Consider the following 20,988-nt stretch of genomic DNA (forward strand, 5'->3'; position numbering starts at 1 on the left):
CGTACGTCGAGGAATGGTCGTAGTAGACAACAAGCCAAGAACTTACCCAAATACAAATCAATTTAGTTTCGCCCAATAGTAATATTATAGGAGTATTATTAAAAATAGTTGTACAAATTATAGTTAAAAATAGTAAGTCGTTAAATAGAGTTTTCTTATAAAGTTCTCATACGTCTATCCTAGTACAGACAAATGGCCGGATTCCATTTACCAGGAGATCCCTACTACCCAAACCAAGGCAACGGCGGTTGGATAGAAGAAGACCCGGAGGAAGACCCAGAGGAAATCGAAGAAGAGGTCGAGGAAGAATTCGAAGTCGAAGTCGGAGAGGAGTTCGAAGTCGACGAAGAGATCGTGGAGATTTCTAGCGGGACAGACTCTGAGCCAGAAGTGTACGACCCTCCCATCCCTCATCCTCCCGTAATCAGACCAGATCAACCGGGACCCATCCCCATCTGGGGAAGCCACCTCTACTACTGGAGCCGCCAACAAGGTGTACGCCCTCCATTCGGCATGTGTCGGGATTTTTACAACGTCAGTGGGGGAGGCTCAGCAGATCGAGTACTTCCTGTCGTCGTGAATGCTATAGCTAACCAGAACTACCAGGCGGACCAACAAGCAGCCAGAGTTCGTGAAATCAATGCTGCTACCCAAGGTAACGCCGCTGACATCCGCCGTTTGGAAGGACTACATGAGAATACCCAAATCTACACGGGAACACTTCAGAACCAAATGATAGTGGCTCTGGCAGAAATAAGAGGAATGAAGGAACAACAAGCAGATCTCGAGAGGCGACTGATGGGAGTCAAACGGTCGGATGCCGAGTCTAGCTCCAAACGCCGCAAGTAGAGCTTGTTCGATGCCCAACAATTTTGTTATAGATTAGGATCTCGGATAAAAGTTTGTCCCTTATTTCCCTTTAGTATCTGCAATCGGAGACCTCTAGGAGGGTCAAATTTTTCCCGAACAAGATATGTAATGTAACACACCTCAAGTGTGACCTATATGAATGAATATGAAGTATTTCTTATTATATACCTCTCAAAAATTATGAGTTTTAAATTTCTATGCCTACCTTGAAACCATAAGCTAAAGTCAAAACAAATTACAACTAACACACGATTGTCAAAACATTAGAAACTTATAGTATTCATTCTTATTTTTCTCTACCAGAACATGCCTCCTCGTAGATCAACACGCAGAAACTCAACTTCAACACCACCTCCACCACCTCCTCCAATTATGGACACCGTTATGTTCCAGACTGCTGTAACCGCTGCTGTAACTGCAGCAATGGCTCAAATGAGCAACAACGGATCGGGGGGAGGAACAAACAGTTTTACAAATGGCCAAGGTCAAAGCCGTTCAGGGGTATGCACTTACAAAGACTTCACCAACGGAAAACCTATTCCCTTTTACGGGACTGGGGGAGTATTGGCTCTATCTCAATGGATAGAGAAAACAGAAGCTGTATTCGAAATCTGTGCATGTCCTGAAGAAAGCAAAGTAAAGTTCGCCGCTTTTACTTTCTCTGAACGCGCCCTGACATGGTGGAACGGCCACGTCCAGACACTAACCCTGGTGGTGGCAAACTCCATGGGTTGGGAAAACCTGAAAAGAATGCTCCTTCGAGAATACTGCCCAAGAGGCAAGATTCAGAAGCTTGAACAGGAGCTGTGGAACCTCTCGATGGTAGGATCGGACATAGCTGGTTACACCAACAGGTTCAGTGACTTAATAACACTTTGCCCAGGAATGTCAACCCTGGAGAGCCAAAAGGTTGAGAGATACATTTGGGGACTATCACCCCAACTTCGAGGAAGTGTGCTAGCTTCCAGACCCTTGACTTTCGCCAGCGCCAAGGAACTAGCGCAATCTCTTGTTGATCATGGTGTCTGTCAAGGAGTCGCGGCGATTATGGCTGAACCAACCAAAGGGAACAACAACAATGAAATCAATGCCAACAACAACAACAAGAAGAAATTTTGGAACAAAAGGAAGGGGCAAACTTCACAAGAACCTTCAAAGAAACAAATGGTTGCGGTTCATGCTGCTACTACCCCCACCACAACTCCTGCTACCTCTGCACCAACAAAACCATATGCAGGGATTCTGCCCAAGTGCAACAAGTGCAACTACCATCACCATGGTATTTGTCGCGAGATGCACTGCAAGAACTGTGACAGGAAAGGGCACACAGCCCGTTTCTGTAAAGCACCGGCACGACCAATTACTCAGGTTTCTGGCACTGGGGTAAGCCGGGCATGTTATGGGTGCGGAGAGACTGGACACTTCAGGAGGGATTGTCCCAAGGAAAGAAATATTGGCGGTGTGGGGAGAGTGCTGGCAGTAGGACAGAGAGAAGCAATAGCGGACCCCACGGTGGTTACGGGTACGTTTCTACTCAACAACACTTATGCATGCATACTTTTTGACTGCGGTGCGGAGAGAAGTTTTGTGAGTCATAAATTCAAACATCTACTTAATCAAAAACCTCAACCACTCAATAAAGTATTCACTGTAGAAATGGCAAACGGTAAAACAGAACACACAAACGATTTATACGTAGGGTGCACACTAAATTTAAACGAGCACTTGTTTCAAGTCGATCTTATGCCCATTTCCATAAGAAGTTTCGATGTCATCATCGGTAGGGACTGGTTGAGCCTTCACCATGCCGATATCCTTTGCCACGAAAGGGCTGTTCGCTTAAATCTGCCAAACGGCAAAACTCTTGTCATTTATGGCGACAAACCTAGTTCAACTTTACAAATCATTTCCTGTATTAAAGCACAAAAGTATCTTCGTAAGGAATATCATGCCTTTCTAGCCCACGTAGTAGACAAGAAACGAGAATCGAAAAACATTAAAGATATTCCGGAAGTCTGCAACTTCCCGGATATTTTCCCAGAAGATCTTCCAGGAATCCCACCCGAACGTCAAGTTGAGTTCATAATCGACTTAATCCCCGGAGCTACCCCTGTAGCAAAGTCACCGTACCGTTTAGCCCCAGCCGAGATGCAGGAACTATCCAGTCAATTAAATGAGCTGCTGAGCAAGGGATTCATCAGACCAAGCTTCTCACCATGGGGAGCGCCAGTCCTATTTGTGAAGAAGAAGGACGGATCCTTTCGCATGTGCATCGATTATCGGGAGCTAAACAAACTCACGATCAAGAACCGATATCCCTTACCGCGCATAGACGATCTATTCGACCAACTTCAGGGAGCAAGCTACTTCTCGAAGATCGATCTAAGATCTGGTTATCACCAACTGCGAGTACTGGAAGGAGACATCCCCCAAAACGGCTTTCCGAACGCGTTATGGTCACTACGAATTTGTAGTAATGCCCTTCGGATTGACGAATGCTCCAGCAGTGTTCATGGACTTAATGAACCGAGTATGTCGTCCCTTCCTGGATAAATTCGTGATCGTATTCATAGATGATATACTCATCTATTCAAGAAGCCAGGAAGAACACAGCAAACATCTCCGCCAAGTACTGGAAACATTAAGGGCAGAGAAACTTTACGCAAAATTCTCCAAATGTGAATTTTGGATTCGGGAAGTGGATTTCCTAGGACATGTTGTAAGCAAAGAAGGAATACACATGGACCCCTCCAAGATAAAGGCAATAGATAGTTGGACTACTCCAAGAACCCCTACAGAAATCCGACAATTTTTGGGACTCGCCGGGTATTACCGAAGGTTCATACAGAACTTTTCAAGGGTTGCCAAGCCACTTACCACCCTAACCCAGAAAAAATGCGACCTTCGACTGGGGAGAAAAACAAGACAGCGCATTTCAGACACTAAAACGAGCCTTATGTAGTGCGCCCATCCTAACCTTGCCAGAAGGAACGGAGGACTTCGTGGTCTATTGTGATGCATCAAACCAAGGACTTGGGTGTGTCTTAATGCAAAGAGGGAAGGTCATCGCCTACGCCTCAAGACAACTAAAGACGCACGAAGTGAACTACACAACGCATGATCTTGAGCTAGGAGCAGTCGTTTTCGCTCTGAAGATATGGAGACACTATCTCTACGGCACAAAATGTACCATCTTCACTGATCATAAAAGCCTCCAACATATCCTCAACCAGAAGGAACTCAACATGAGACAGAGGCGATGGGTAGAACTACTTAGTGATTATGAATGCGAAATTCGATATCACCCCGGAAAGGCTAATGTAGTGGCTGATGCACTCAGTCGGAAGGAATACTCAGGTCGCCGAGTGAAATCCCTAACTATGACAATCCATTCACACCTGTTCACGCAAATCAAGGAAGCCCAAATAGAAGCCTTGAAATCCGAAAATGTGACAGGAGAAGCCCTAAGGGGAATGGATAAGAACCTTGAGACCAAGAACAACGGAATTCGTTATTTCATGGATCGAATTTGGATACCGAGGTTGGGTGGATTCAGAGAAATCGTTATGGACGAAGCCCATAAAACACGATACTCCATACATCCCGGATCCGATAAGATGTATCTCGATCTCAAGAAGTTGTACTGGTGGCAAAACATGAAAGCCGAAATTGCTACCTACGTGGGCAAATGCCTGACATGTGCCAAAGTCAAGGTAGAATACCAAAAGCCCTCGGGTTTATTACAACAACCAGAAATACCCGAATGGAAGTGGGAGCGGATAACCATGGATTTCATAACAAAATTACCCAAAACAGCAAGCGGACTCGACACCATTTGGGTAATTGTCGACAGGTTAACTAAGTCAGCGCATTTCCTACCGATCAAAGAGACGGATAAATTGGAGAAGTTAACAAGGACATACCTCAGAGAAATTGTACGATTGCATGGTGTGCCCATATCCATTATCTCGGACCGAGATAGTAGATTCACCTCAAGGTTTTGGCAGTCGCTACAAAAAGCTTTGGGGACAAGACTAGACATGAGTACCGCTTATCACCCACAAACCGACGGCCAGAGCGAGAGAACTATACAAACCCTAGAAGACATGCTGAGAGCTTGCGTAATCGATTTTGGCAAAGCATGGGACACACATCTACCATTGGTCGAGTTCTCGTACAACAATAGCTACCACACCAGTATCAAGGCTGCCCCGTTCGAAGCCCTCTATGGACGCAAATGCAGGTCACCTTTGTGCTGGGCCGAAGTGGGGGACACGCAACTAGCAAAAGGACAAGCAACTGACAACACGCTCACTGGACCAGAAATCATAAGGGAGACTACGGAGAAGATTGTTCAAATCCGAGAACGTCTAAAAGCATCAAGAGATAGACAAAAGAGTTACGCAGATAAGAGACGCAAACCCTTGGAATTCCAAGTTGGAGACCGTGTCCTACTCAAAGTCTCGCCTTGGAAAGGTTTAATACGCTTCGGAAAACGTGGAAAACTGAACCCTAGATACATCGGACCATTCGAGATCCTTGCCAGGATCGGTCCAGTGGCCTACAAACTTAGACTACCTCAGGAGCTCCACAACGTACACCCTACCTTTCACATATCGAATCTGAAGAAGTGCTTATCCGACGAGACCCTTGTCGTCCCTCTAGACGAAATTGCAATAAATGAAAACCTTCAATTTGTGGAGGAACCAGTAGAGATCATGGATCGGGAAATCAAAAGGACTAAACAAAGGCGCATACCCATTGTAAAGGTCCGCTGGAACGCCAAGCGAGGACCTGAATACACCTGGGAACGCGAAGATCAGATGAAACAAAAGTACCCGCATCTTTTCCTAAAACTGTAAACACTATCTTAGATTAAATTTCGGGACGAAATTCCCTTAACAGGGGGATGATGTGACAACCCTACATTTTCCAAAAGCATTGTAAACACTCGAAAGCTAAATACAACGAAATTAACCTCGAAAATAAAGTGTTCAAGTATCTAAGTTGGGATGCATCAAATATTAAATATCATGCCAAGGTTTCCAAAAACATAAAGAACGCTCAAAACCGGGTTATATTGAAGAAATTATAACCACTCGTATATTTACGACACGACGTTAAAACATTACTTGACGTAAAAAGTAAAATCCCAATAAAATGCATTTTAGCCTTAAGTATCTAAACAAAGGTCGTAGATCTCGTTGAAAGGTGAGCGTGCATAAAAAGATCGCCCAAATTGGACCTCGTATGAAGAAGTTACGGATTTTCAAAGTTTCGTAACAGTAGTAGAGGGCTAAAAACCCGGATTGAAGATCGAGTGTTATTTAGCTATCGCCACCTAAACGGAAGTTGAAGATCTCCTCAGTAGTAATAAAACGATAAAAAGACAGATGAAAACCGACGTCGAATAAAGAACCTATGAATTTTTAACGAACTTTAGGAGGCCCGGCCTATTAAAATTATATCATTAAAAATAAAGTCAAAACTAGCCGACGGAGTCTAAATGAAAGTTGTAGAGCATAATCTCACCTACGCGTGGATATAAAGAACGCGAAAAAAGGAAATCGTACGCGAAAGTTACGGAATTTAGAAGTCGGAAGCAGGGATTACGCCCCGCGTACTAGACCCAGAGTCGAGTCCCATCGGCCCGCCCAAGCTACGTTTAGCTAGACCCGAGTCGTAAGCCATGACGCCATTCTACGCCCCGCGTAACCAAGAACGCCCCGCGTACCAAGTACGTCCAGCGTACTCCGGAAGTACGCGCCGCGTATGAGGGTTTCCAGCCCTATAAATAGAAGGCATGAGCTCGAGTCTTGGCACCCCTTTCTCAATTCTTCAGTCACTCTCACACCCTTCCAAGCACCAGAGACCATTCCCTCACCCCGGTTTCCGCACTCAAGCCCCGACGAAAGATTTACGCTGCAGAGATCCCCGAAGAGCCCGACGACGCGACCATCCGCAGACGAAGTTCTGCTCAACCCTAGCCTCTCTCTTCGAAACGAGTGAGTTCATACCCTTACTTTTCAATTCTTTTCACGTTTTAGGGGGGGGGGGGGGAAATACAAGTACATTACAAATCAAAGTATTATTTTTATAATATCGTTCTTATAGAGTGTTGATACAAAAATAACTTTATGTTTTAAAGGGATATTATATCACCAAGTTGTTATTACCAAATGGGAACATACTTTTGACAAACTATAATGAGCATAGTATTCAAGTGATTCATACATTTTACATATACATCTCGACAAATGAAATGCTTTCAAAGGAAGTACAGTCTTTTATCATCGTAAATCTGGTTATACCTAGTAATGTGAGACAGCTTCACGTACGTTCAAGTATGCATTATTAAGTCCTGTATTATATACCATAATCCCTTGTAGGGGGAGCGTGATACTTGTGTATAGATCTATACGGGATTGACAATCCCACACCTAAGCTGTTAGCTACAGCTAGGCCGGCAGGCCTGGGGTGACAAATGTCATAACAGTTCCAACGCCTGAAGAACGTTGTTACAGGCCATCAGTGTCAATAGCATGGTTATAAAACTCACATAAAAGTATAAAAACAAGTTTGATTTACGAGATTCATATATGCATTTCAGTTTTCCATTTTATTGTTAATACAAATTTTATCACTATTATTCAAATATGGAAAACACAAACGCACTCCAACACGAGAAACTTTTCAAATCATTTATAGAAAATATTGGATTTTCTGAAAACCTCGTTCATTGGTTTACTATCAAAAAGGACATACTTTTCAATGCAAAACACTTATGAACTCACCAACTTAATTGTTGACACTTTTTCGAAACCACTTGTATTTCTCAGGGAATCAGTAATACAGGTAACCACCAGCTTTTGGAGAAAGGAACACTAAGGATGTTTTATTATGGAACATTTATCATCTCATTGTAATATTCTTTTGCTATTATGTATAACGCAACAACATACATTTTCATTATATATGTGATGGTTGTGTTACTTTCTTTACAATATTCAATGGTTGTGATACTACGTGAAGTCATCCACCCTCGAATGTTTCCGCCATTCTGGTTTGGGGGTGTGACATGCACCACTAGTGGTCATTTGATATTATCGCTCTGAGCGCTACACTTTTCGCTCTGGGAAACGACTAGTTGTGTTTTGGCTTATTATGAACCGGAGATTATCATCAGGGATTAGACCTAGGATTGAGGGCACCAAACACTAGGGTCCTAACATGAGGGCGAGGGCTCGACTCTGGTGCTAGGACCGCTAACTAGGTCATCCTAAAGATACCGATTCTGTTATCTTTAACGTATTCCTTGAGGGATACGTTAAAAAGTATCCTAGGATAGTAGACGTCAACGTTTGTGTAACTCCCCGATTCTCAGGTATTGCTTAAATAAGATTTATTAGGTTCAGCTCTACTTGACGAGTTGGTTGACCTACTCGTCGAGTAGCAGCGGGGTGGGATCACGTTTTAAGTGACCTACTCGATGAGTCCATGTTGGGACTCGACGAGTAGGAGCTGGCAGTGGAAACCCTAAATCCCATAGGGATTGGTGTGTTAGTGACCTGCTAGGTCGGTACTCTAGTTACAGAAGAATTCTATGATTGATGATCAATGTGACAGATATGTTTGATGTTTATATATGCCTGTATATGATAGTATGCGCACATGGTTATTTGCTTGTTGCTGGGTTGAGGCGGTCCTGCTTTGTGCTGAAGGCCAATATACCCTATGAGCGGTCCGAGGAGACTGTAGGCCCACGTGGCAGACCAGTCATACCGAAGGCTCAGGATGGATTCAGACAGACTGTAGGCCCGGTAGGGCGGTCCAGTCAGGCCGATGGCCCAATATGCATGTTGATTGAATTGATTATTACTGTTGTGGTATTGTCAGTGTGGTATTTGTATTTTGGGGGTAGCTCACTAAGCCCTCGGGCTTACAGTTTTCAGTTTATTGTTTCAGGTACTTCAGGAGATCGTGGAAAGGCGAAGGCGTGACCGTATCGCTCCTCATCCCTATGTTATGATTTTTGGGACACTCTGATGGAAAATGATTTGAAAACATTTTGTAAACAATGCTATGTGGTTTTTATTTATGATTGAAAAAGTTTAAATTTGGCGTAAAATTTATGGTTGTTACAGTTTGGCATAACGTAGCTAAGTTGTTCTAGCCTTGATCAGGATACGTGTGCGGGGAAGATGGACTGGTCATTCACTGATGTGATGGAGCCGTTAACGGAGGTGGTTTCAACATGGTGATGGTTCGATATTCCCACTCTTCATTTAAAACTCCCTTATTAGGAGCAATTTCCTTTTTACTCTTTCCATTCTTCAACTGCTTCCTTTTTCTCTTTTCTTACACTCTTTTCTTTCATGTTCTTGCTCTAAGAGAAAATGGTGACACCACGTGTAACATCCCAATTCTCAGGTATGAGATTTATGGCTTAAAAGGTAATTTCCTTTTTGAACTCATCGAGTTGAATGCCTCAACTCGACGTGTTGGAAGCTTCCCAACTCAACGAGTTGTTAAGAAAAACTTGACGAGTTGGTGACTGATTATGAAAACCTAATTTTTAGGGTGTTGCACCCTATTTAAAGGCCTTATGGCCTTTGCATGGCCTCCTCATCCGCCCCCTCTGTCCAGGAAGCCCTAGTTCGTGCATTTTCTCTCATTTTTATGTGTGTGAGCTTGAGGAGTATTTCTTGGTGTTCTTTTGGAAGTAGTTTGAAGTTTGAAGAAGCTTGATTGAGTGGAAGGCTGTAGATCCGGGATATTCTCTGTTGTTGCAACCATTTTGAGGTATAAAGTGTAAACCTTGACCATTTATTGCTTATATCTCTTCCTTGGAAGTTTATTGTCATTTTGGGTCCATTTTGGAGTCATTCTTGGGTTTGATCATTTTTGGAAGTTGCCACTTCAGATCTCTACATTTTGAGGCCTCTTTGGGCTTAAACTATCAAGCTTTATATAGATCTAGGCTTCCTTCATGTTCTAAGTCATTTTCAAGTCATTTTTGAGTAGTTTAGCCTCTTGGTGTCATGCATGGACGTAAAGTTAGCAACTTTATGTGGTTTTCCAACTATTGGGTACTAGATCTACATTCTAGGGCGTTAGAAGGGATGAAAAAGGGCTGAATGAGTTAAGATGGTTAAACTCCACGAGTTGTTCTGACAACTCGGTGAGTTGGATCGGGGTTTTCCCGCTTTTTGGAAACCTATAGAAACTCGACGAGTCGTTCGGAGGACTCGACGAGTAGGCTCAGACTTTTCCCGTTTCTCTGAGTACTGTGGAAACTCGACGAGTTGGAATGTGCACTTGAAGAGTTGGGTCAACATGGACTGTTGAATTAACTTTAGCCATGGATTGACCAAGTTTGACTTTGAGGGCATTTTGGATATTTGGTGGTTTTTATAGAATGGTTATATGGTGGTTGTAGGCTCTTGAGTCCAGAGCTGAGTCTTAGAGTTAGATTTTACCGGTTCAACACTACTTGAGAGGTGAGCCTTCCTCACTGTACTTATGGGTCGAAGGCACCAATGCTGGACCTGTTAGATTGTTATCATGGTTTCGCGTATTCTTGTTGCGATAATAATCTGTTAGATCAATATCCTGGTAGATAGGATGATGCTGTACTTATTGATCTATATGATCTGCACCTGCCTGTTAATTGATTATGTGTTTATAAGTTTGTATATGTTGACATGTGTGTTGTGTGGTCGGGTTGAGGCGATCTTGCTTTGTGCTGAAGGCCAACAGACCCAGGGCGGTCCAAATAGACTGAAGGCCCTGCAAGGCGGTCTAGTCAGGTTGAAGGCCCGACGAGCAGTCCGGATAGGCTGTAGGCCCTGCGAGGCGGTCGAGTCATGTTGAAGGCTCGGGAGCATCTAGATTGGCTGTAGGCCCTACGAGGCAGACCAGTCAGGCTGAAGGCTCATTTATGCAGGCTGCTTTTGTTATATGTGTAGTGGTATTTTGGGGAAACTCACTAAGCTTTGGGCTTACAGTTGTTGGATTATGTTTCAGGTACCTCCGAGGATCGCGGGAAGGCAAAGGTGTGATCGTGTACCTCCTCATGTTTTTTTTCACAATTTTGGGATTTCTATGATATGAATCTTATTTTGAAAACAGTTTGTAAATTTTGATGATTTTGGAATGTTTTAAAAGTTTAAAATTTTCACGAAATTTTATGAGTGTTACAAATTGGTATCAGAGCCTTGGTTCGAGTGAACTGGTGGAACAATCGTGTGAATCCAATCTCAAACTAAGGAAAAGAGTTTCAAAATAGTTTTCAAATGGTTTTCAAAAATACTAAAGGAAAATTGCGATGTGTATGATCAGCCGAAGCCAATAAGTAGACCCCAAAATACCATGTTATTACTTGATACTATGATATATTATAACAACATGCTAGTGATAGGCTAAGGATCTTCATGGATTGCATGATAGAATTTCCTGATTATATGATGCCTGATAGCCTAGTAATTTTTCTTTATGAAATTGACATCATTACTATAGTTTCTTAGTGTATGCATCACAGTTATATATAACTAAGATCTGATAGCCTAAGAATGTTTGGTTTGGCCTTATTTCCTGCTCTTGTTTGATGAAAGTCTTAGGGTAGGATCAAATATTCAAATGTATATAGGGTCCAATGTTATGTATGTCTAGCATACACGAGTGCCGCAGGGTTGGTGGAAGTTTCATGGTTGAGTTGTGTGAGGTCAGCCGACCAGTCGTGAGATGTTCAGTTTCCTCTAGGAGTGAGGACTGCGTGTTCGTTTATGATTATGAGTAATGTTAGGGTGTTGTGATGATCCTCGAGAAAAACACGGGTAGGTGTGGAAGGTAGTATGGGCCCGTACTACTGAAAGCACAAGACCCGTATGCGTAGCAAGGAAGTCACAACCGCTAGGGATTCGTTGGGAATTGGTCCCCCGTTATGTATGTGTGTTATCTGATATCTTGTTGGTGTATTTTCAGTATGGTGGTTACAAGGCAATTTGAGACTGGATCCAAGTCGGGACCGAGGGCTGGCAGTAAGGATGGGCCAACATTGACAGAGGACCGTTTCAGGGAGATCATCCATGAGGAGGTGGTTGCTATTTTTTCGGTTAAGAATCCGGATATGTTCGGGTCTATCAAGACCATGATGATGGAGTTCTTTGATGATCGCTACCCAGCCATTGTTGAGACGGCTGCTGCTGCAGCCTCCATAGCCGTGGCGGCTGTAGGTGCTGGGACAGGTCAGGCTTTTCAGTATCAGGACTTCGAGAATACGAAGCCCCTGACTTTCGATGGAGTTCAGGACCCGATTGTGCCAAGAGGTGGCTATCTGATGTTGAGTGGTGTTTCTTTACGTGTTCACGTCATGTTGACCAGAAGGTTAGGTGTGCTCTGAACCTCCTTAGGTCCGGAGCGAAGGAATGGTGGAGACTTGTTACGGGATCGTATTCTGATGAGTAGAGGGCTGCGATATCATGAGGTCAGTTTAGGGAGATGTTCCGCACTAGCTATATTCCTCGGGTCGAGTGGGAGAGGTTGGCTTAGGAGTTTTTAGACCTGAGGCAGGGATTGGAGACGGTGACGGAGATCACCTAGATGTTTAATGAGAGGGCGATGTTTTGCCCTGAGTTTGCTTCAGATCAGGCTCAGATGACTCGTTATCTGAGCATGCTTAAGACGGACATCAAACAGTTTGTTTCTACTCACCGGTGTGATACTTTGCTGGAGTTGCAGGAGGCCGCCAGGTGGCACGAGCTGGAAATTGAGTTTCAGTTGAGGGAGCAGAGGTAGGCCTCAGCGTAGTCGCTGCTGGAGCCGAAGTGGTTCAAGGCCGCATATTCTAGGTCTGGAGGTTAGCATGGCCGCATTTATGGGAAGTGCGGGAAGGTTCATGTGGGAGCATGTCAAGCTAGTTGTGGGTGCCACAAATGTGGTAAGGAGGGGCATTATGTGAGGGACTGCCACCAATCTTCCCCAGTTCCAAGTATGAGGATTTGCTATCATTGTGATCAAGTTGGCCATGTCAAGGTCAACTGTTCGTTACTCGCCACCAAGCTGGCGTAGGTCCCCGTGCCAACTACATTAAGGATCACTAACGGGAGTCAGGGCCGGGTAGATCCCCCCCCAGGGCTTGGGGTTGCACCTTCCAACTTACTACCAAGGAGGCTAGGACAGCACCAGACGTTGTGAGTGGTATGTTTCTATCTCTTATCTTTTGATTACGATTGTTTTATACTTGTATGTTTGTACCTCTACTAGGTACATTCTTAGTGAACTCCGTGCCTGCTTTAGTGTTGTTTGACTCGAGTGTGAGTCGGTCTTTAATTTCTCGGTCTTTCAGTAAGGAGTTTGCTTTGCCTATGGGGGAGTTGGAGTGTCTGTTGCAAGTTTCTATCGCCAACGAACATGGGGTTTCTACTTCTTCGGTTTATCAGGATTGCATTCTAGAGATCTTCGGGGTGCCCTATCCGATCGATTTGATTCTGATTCCTATGGGATATGTCTATGTTATAGTGGGTATGGATTGTGTGGGTCAATTCGGTGATATCATCGACTGCGAGGGCCATCGTGTGGTAGTTCGAACCCCAAGTGGGGGATAACTGGTTATTTATGGAGAGGGCACTAGGCTGGGTTCTGGGTTTTGTTCGGCAACCAGGGCTCGACAGTATATTCAGCACGGGTGTGCAGGTTATTTGGCGTATGTAGTGGATACGCAGGTCAGGGATCAGGTTTCAGTTTTAGATGTTCCAGTTGTTAGAGAGTTTGTTGATGTATTCCCGGAGGATTTACCCGGAGTGCCTCCTGAGAGGTAGGTCGAGTTTCGGATTGACCTTGTGCCAGGTGCAACCCCTATTTCCTAGGCGCCGTACCGATTGGCATCGCCTGAGATGCAGGAGCTGTCATCTCAGCTGTAGGAGCTGCTAGGCAAGCAATTAATCCGTCCGAGTGGTTCTCCATGGGGAGCGCCGATTCTTTTTGTTAATAATAAGGATGGTTCGCACCAGATGTGCATAGTTTATAGGGAGCTGAACAAGTTAATGGTGAAGAACCGTTATCCCTTTCCTCAGATTGATGATCTTTTTGATCAGTTGCAGGGAGCATCTTGGTTCTCCAAGATTAACCTGAGGTCTGGGTACCATCAGGTGAGGGTGATGGAGGAGGACGTGGAGAAGACCGCGTTCCGGACTTGTTATGGACATTACGAGTTCGTGGTGATGCCATTCGGGCTCACCAATGCGCCTGCGATATTCATGGATTTGATGAATCGGGTATACAGGTTGATGCTCGATCGCTCAATTATCGTGTTCATTGATGCTATCTTGGTGTATTCCAAGACCAGGGAGTAGCATAAGGAGCATCTTCACGAGTTTCTGGGGGTTTTGAGGCGAGATCGACGTTATGCTAAGTTCTCAAAGTGTGATTTTTGGTTGCGAGAGGTTCAGTTCCTTGGACAACTCGTTAACCAAGATGGGATTTTGTTCGATCCTGCCAAAATCAAGGCGATGACGCAGTGGAAGGTTCCGAAATCTCTCTCCGATATCAGGACTTTTCTGGGTCTGGCAGGGTACTATCGGAGATTTATTCAGGATTTCTCTAAGATTGCAATACCCCTCACTTGTCTGACAAGGAAAGGGTGGATTTCCGGTGGGGCCCTAAGCAATAGTCAACATTTGAGACCCTTCGGCAAAGAGTTTACAAGTCCCCAATCTTGACCCTTATGGAGGGAGTTGAGGATTTTGTGGTTTTATGTGATGCGTCCATCACCGACTTGGGAGCAATCCTCATGCAAGGAGGACAAGTGATAGCTTATGCATCATGACAACTGAAGCCACATGAGACGACATATCCCACACATGATGATATTTCCATATTTATACACATTTTTAGGCAATATTGATCTACATTTTCATAAATATTTTGGTTATTTGCATAGAATTATGGTACTTATAAGGATAAATTGTTATATGCAGCCAAATAGAAGTATTTTTGAAGAAAGGGACCAGAAGTGACAATACTTGGAACTTTGGGGGGCTTGAGGAAAAGAAGGATGAAAAGTCAGTAAAAATCGAGTTCACGACATGAATATGAAATTCTAGAAGATAAGCATACGGGTGAAGGAATCCTTGCAGATCACGATTATCATGAATCCACGACGTGAGACTCAGATTCTCACGACGTGAACGGTAAATTTGAAGATATTATATATACCTTTGCCATTACGGAAAGGGGGACTTTTGGCTGGCTTAGAAGGGTTCCTGGTGACGAATTTCAGAGGAAAAGAAGACCTGGAAGCTGGTTTTAACACCAAGAAAGAAGAAGTTCATAATTTGGTTTTATAGATTGGTACACTTAAACATGTCTTTGATTATAGTTTTTGTTTGTTTAGCTGTTAGTATATCCAACTAAATCCATCTGCTTCTGTTAGCTAGATGAAGTTGGAACTCATGGGTTTGATGCATTAGATTTGACTTTACTTGTTGGTAATATGCTTGTGTTGATTTATTTTACCTAGCATGCTTAAATTAAATATTTGATTGCTTTAAATTCTTGTTCTGTGTAGTTAGTTTATTAGAGCTAAGATCAAACCAATCTTAGATAAGTAATTGAATCATTGAATTAAGCTGTGTTAGAGAACTCATATTATGACTGTAATTGTGTTTTGATTAATCAATCTTTCATGGCTCCAATCTTATTTAATAATTGATTATGTGTTAACTATTGTGTGACCATACATAGACGTACATGAATTGATTAATAATTAGTAGATTTAGAACTAAATTGCTAATACTTCATTAATTGGTAACCAATAGTAATAGTTATAGCTAATGTATAACCATTGAGTGAAAACGGATTCGACTAACAGAAGTGTTTTGTTTATTGATTGAGTTTTTGTTAAAGAATTAAGTTCATCTAAACTTGAAAAATTAGATAAAAAACCCTTCCTTTGCTAGTAATTAGGTTAATTTAGTAGTAGATAAATTAATTAGTCAACACCGTTCCCTGTGATCGACACCCGACTTAACCAACTATTCTATAATTTGACTAGGTACACTGCCTAGGTACATTTTAGTTAGTTAAGTTAGTTAGGTTATAAATTATAAATTTAGTGGGTACCTTTGTGCACATCAAGTTTTTGGCGCCATTGTCGGGGAATGGCTTAATTAATTACTAGTTTGTTTGCTTTAAATTAATTGATCCTTTTTGTAGGGTAAAACCTGCAAGAAGTTACTTTTTTGTTTTATTTTTTTTGCATTACAGGATTCACGGCGTGAACCTTTAAGATTCACGACGTGAGGTCTGAAGTCCTTAGTTTTGTTTATTTCGGTTCGTTTTGCTTAGTTCAGATTTATGTTTTATTTTTGTCTTATTTCAGGAGTTCAGAGGCTCTAACACACCTTTGGTGCCACCACTTGAAGATCCCGAGTCTGCAGTTCACAAAAAGAAGGACAAGAGCATGAAGGAAGATCAAACACCAAAGAAGACACCTTTACAAGAATTCAAATATGTGTTCTCAAAGAAGTCGGGGAAGAAAACGGGGGAGTCAAGTTCATCTTCAAAGAACAAGAGCAAGCTTGAACACTTAGATCAAATACCCGTCCAAACCGAGTCTGAATATGATACTGAGCCTGAATTTGAAGAAAATAAAAGTGAACCCGAAAACGAGCCAAGGAACGAGATGGAAAATATTGAAGAAATGTATATGGGAGCTTATAGAAAAAGAATCCGAGATGATGTTGGTCCAGGCTTAGTACAACCTGCCATTCCTGCCACTGCCACTGCCACATTCGAGCTAAAGGGACATATCCTTTCCGCACTAAAGGATATCCCATTCTATGGAAAAGATCATAAGGATGTGTTGAAGCACTTGGATGAAGTGAACGACATTGCTGATTACTTCAATGTCCCAAATGTTAACAGAGACACCGTCTTGCTAAGGATGCTTCCCGTTACCTTTAAAGCAGCTGCAAATGATTGGTTAAAAGCACTTCCACCTGGTACAATAACTACTTGGGATCAAATGCATGAGCAGTTTCTAGACCAATTCTGTCCACCATCCAAGATTGCTAAACTCAAGAAGGCAATAGTCAATTTTGAGCAAAACCCGGGGGAGTCACTTTCTGAAGCATGGGAGCGTTACAAAGGGTTGTTAAGGAATTGTCCTCAACATGACCTTAACATTTAACAAGAAGTGTCCATATTCTATGACGGGGTTAATGTGATGACAAGACAACTCCTTGATACTCAAGGACCACTTACAAAGAAAAACCTGGGCGAAGTCAAGGAATTAGTTGAAGAATTTGCAAAACACTCTCATGAATACCACAGTCCAAGGAATGAAGGCATGAAAGGAGTTGGGGGTGCACAAACTGAAGAGATGGCTGCTGTGATGGCAATGCTTAACACTATGGATAGGAGATTGACACAAATGGACCAATCAATTCATGCAATTCGAGTTGGTTGCGAGAGATGTAGTGGCCCGTATTTGACAAAATATTGCAACTTGGATGAATATGGAAACAAGAAAGCTCAAGTTTGCTATTCGAGTGGGGACAAGTATGATGAAGACTAGAGGAAACCAAAGAAAGAGTGGCTGCCTTATGATGAATACAAGAAGAAAAAGGAAGAAAAATATAGACAAACTGGCAGATGCTTCTACCAAAAAGAGCAACCACTAGTTGAGAAGAAATCAAAATTAGAGACCATGTTGATGAAATTCATGGAAGCTTCAGAAAAAAGGCATGATGCTACTGACACTGCAATGGAAGAACAAAGAACTATGATGAAGAATCATCACGCAATGATGATAGATCAGCAAGCATTAATAAAGAATCAACAAGCCTCCATCAATAACCTTGAAGCATAACTTTGTCAACTTACCACTTTGGTTAATGAGAAGATGTTCCCGAAAGATCTTGAAAAGAAGACCCAATCTCACGTAATGGCCATAGATATTGAAGAAGAGGCGATTTCTGAGTTCCTAGAAACCTTAGAAGTGGAGCCACAGCAGCCCGATCCAAAGCCAAAGAAGCCGAAGCTCGAAATTGAAGAATTTGCTGGAATACCCAGTTCACGTCGTAAGCCCGCTATGCTCATGTCGTGGGCTCGGTCTGAACAGAAGAATTTCGTATCTTTTCCAGCTTATAAACCGCCTTTGCCATTCCCGTCTAGAGCTAATCTCATTCCACTGGAGAGAGAACATCTAGAGTTTATCAAGAAATTGAAGGGTATTCCTATCAATACTCCTTTTATTGATTCACCTGCAAAAGTTCCATGATATGCTAAGTTCCTACAAGACTTGGTAGACACTCGTCAGCAATTAAAGGAGAATTCTAAGGTGATTCTATGTGAGCAAAGCTCAAAAGCGGTGTTGGGAGAAATACCTAAGAAGATGGGGGATCCTGGACGACTCACTCTCCCATGTGAGTTTGGGAATAATATGAAGGTTTATGGTTTAGCCGATTCTGGGGCTAGCATAAATTTGATGCCTTTTTCGTTTTATCAAAAGTTAAATATTCAGAAAATGAAGGGTACAAAGATGACTATTCACATGGCGAACCGTTCAGTGACACAGCCCCGGGGCATTGTGGAAGATATTCTCGTGAAAATTGGGAAATTCGTTTTTCCAATAGACTTTATGGTTTTGGATATGAAAGAAGACCCCAATGTACCGATTATTCTTGGTCGCCCATTACTTAACACTGTTGGAGCTCTGGTTGATATACGCGAGTCCAAGCTCACCTTGAGAGTTGGGGATGAGAAGGAAATTTTTGGAATATAAGATGGTTTCCAAGGGGATCATGCTCAAGAAGACGTTTTCAACATTGATGAAGACAATGAACTTGAAGAATTAGAGAAGCTCATGGAAGAAGAAATCAAAACAATTCAACAAGTTAAAAGAACAAAACCGAGAGCGTCTGTTCCATTTTTAGTTGAAGTCATTGCCTACACGAATCCAACTTCTTGGGTAAGCAAGGAAGATGATGAGATGTCGAGTGATGAAGATGAGGTTACTTCAAAAGTAACAAGTCCAGTAGTGAAAGAAGAGAAGAATACTATGGAGCTTAAAGATGATGAAGAATTGAAGATTCAAGGGATCAAACGCAAGCTCGATGGAAACGAAGTTAAAGCTAAAAAGGAAAATTCTAAAAGGGCGTATATTCGTCGAGTGCAAGCTTACAAGAGGCATTTCAAGGAGCAAAAGATCCTAGTGGTGGAATCTTCAGATGATTCAATGTAGGAGGCACAGAGTCCAACTCAAGACTCCTAAAAAAGAAGCGCTTCTCGGGAGGCAACCCGAGTTTGGTTTGCGTTTTCTTTCTTTTTAGTTTTTCACATTTTTTTAGGAAGTCGATCATGTCATCCGAATTATTATCTGCATAAGGAGTCATTAAAATCAAGTGGTAACACTTATTGAATATCTTACAAAATTAAATTTGGAGAAATTAATAAATTTCATGATCAGACAGGACTCACGACGAGAACCATTATGGGTTCACGACGTGAATTCGGATAGAAAACGGGCATAATTATTTTATATGTTAACCATTTTTTTTAAGCCTGCCCATTTTCAGTAATGACCCAATATATGCGTTAGCCCACTTCCTACTTAAATGGCCCAATTTTAGAGTCCAGACAAAACTCACGATGTGAACCATTATGGATTCATGACGTGAGTTGTAAATTATTTGGGACTACAGACTAAAGGATAAGGAATCAGTTTGACCTACCACTTTGTTTATTCCTCACGAAGTGAAAAGTGGCAGTTGGTCCCCTCCGTTTGATATTGGCCGACAACCACTCTATTTTCCTTTTTGCTTACGTAATACTTCAATCTAACGTAATGGTTCTTAAGTACTAAGTTTCATTCTTCTCTAATAGTTGAACTTAGGTTTAGGGTTTGTTAGTTAGTTGAAAGGTATAAAATATGCCATAGAATTCGTGAATTAGCCTTGGAATGTAGATGATTTATGGTCGAAAATAACATAGGAGTAAACCCCCAACATTGTATTGCCCGATTTGTACAAGAACAGAACAAAATTTGACATCAATGACGAACTCACGACGTGAATTCTTGGGAATTCACGACGTGAATTCTGGGCTGAACAATTTTTTGTTTCTTTTATTTCTAAACTAGTGGTTTGTTTCTTTTGGCTGTGTTTGCTGTTTACTTTTGTAGAAATGGGTCCTAGAAGGGAGGAACCTCTTGGAGTTGCGGGTTTACACCCGTTTTACAATTTTCCCACAACGATGTCCCGAGATATTTTGACCCGATGGTACAACAAATTAGGGTGGCTCTACAACTGAGAGATTGCAGTTGCTCCTACAATCAATTGGACGCGGTTGAGGGAAGTGGGGCTCGTGGAAAGGCTGTGCCCGTTTTTGACAAAAATATTTATTAGAGATGGGTATTCATTCACTTGCTCGGGATGGCTCAACCTATTTCGGATCCAAGAGCGGGTGTATAAGGAATTTTGTGTTGAGTTTTTCTCAATAGTGACATTCCAGGAGACTGTCTTAGACCCACATTGGCCACAAGCTTTGGTATTCTGGTTAGGGGGTGAGTATCGGGAGTGCAGCCTCGTTGAACTTGCTTGGAGGGTTGGAATATATGACCGACAAGAGGAAATGACTCCCGAATTTGGTATGTTCTTGAGCGAGGCGGCTAGAGGGTACACGGAGGGTGTCACTGGATATGCTTTCTGGCATGGTATTGCATCCGAGATTTTTAATTCCGGAGTGTCTCCCGAGAGTAGTATTCGGTCCCCTATCCACCGCTTAATCCACCGTTTCATCACATTCTTCTTCAATCATAGGAAGAATGGAGATAAAGTAACAAAGCAAAATCTATTCTTCTTATGGTGTATCTTGCAGCCCGGAGTGTGTTGCAACAATCCTTATTTTTTGGCACGTTTTCTGACCGGGCCTGCAGCTAGTTCTCGCCCGGGGAGCCCTATTTGTGGAGGGAAATTCATTACGTGTTTGGCCCGCTCATATCATTTGCTTGTCCCTGATATTACTCGTTCTATGACTTGTGTGGATGAGCATGACTTTGGCATGGGGTATTTGGAGACCATGCAGGTTGTCAGAAACTTTGGGTCGTATTGGGGAATA

General features: G+C 42.6%; 1 non-coding gene across 1 annotated transcript; it reads right to left on the bottom strand.

Moving 5' to 3' along the window:
* Positions 1 to 16,942: 16,942 nt before the first annotated feature.
* Positions 16,943 to 17,049, bottom strand: LOC145077478 (small nucleolar RNA R71). Its single transcript, XR_013693220.1, has one exon. It is a non-coding gene; the product is annotated as a small nucleolar RNA R71 (small nucleolar RNA).
* Positions 17,050 to 20,988: the final 3,939 nt, after the last annotated feature.

This window comes from Lactuca serriola, chromosome 9, assembly GCF_051521515.1.
Source record: "Lactuca serriola cultivar US96UC23 chromosome 9, Lser_US96UC23_V15, whole genome shotgun sequence".
NCBI classification, from domain to species: Eukaryota; Viridiplantae; Streptophyta; class Magnoliopsida; order Asterales; family Asteraceae; genus Lactuca; species Lactuca serriola.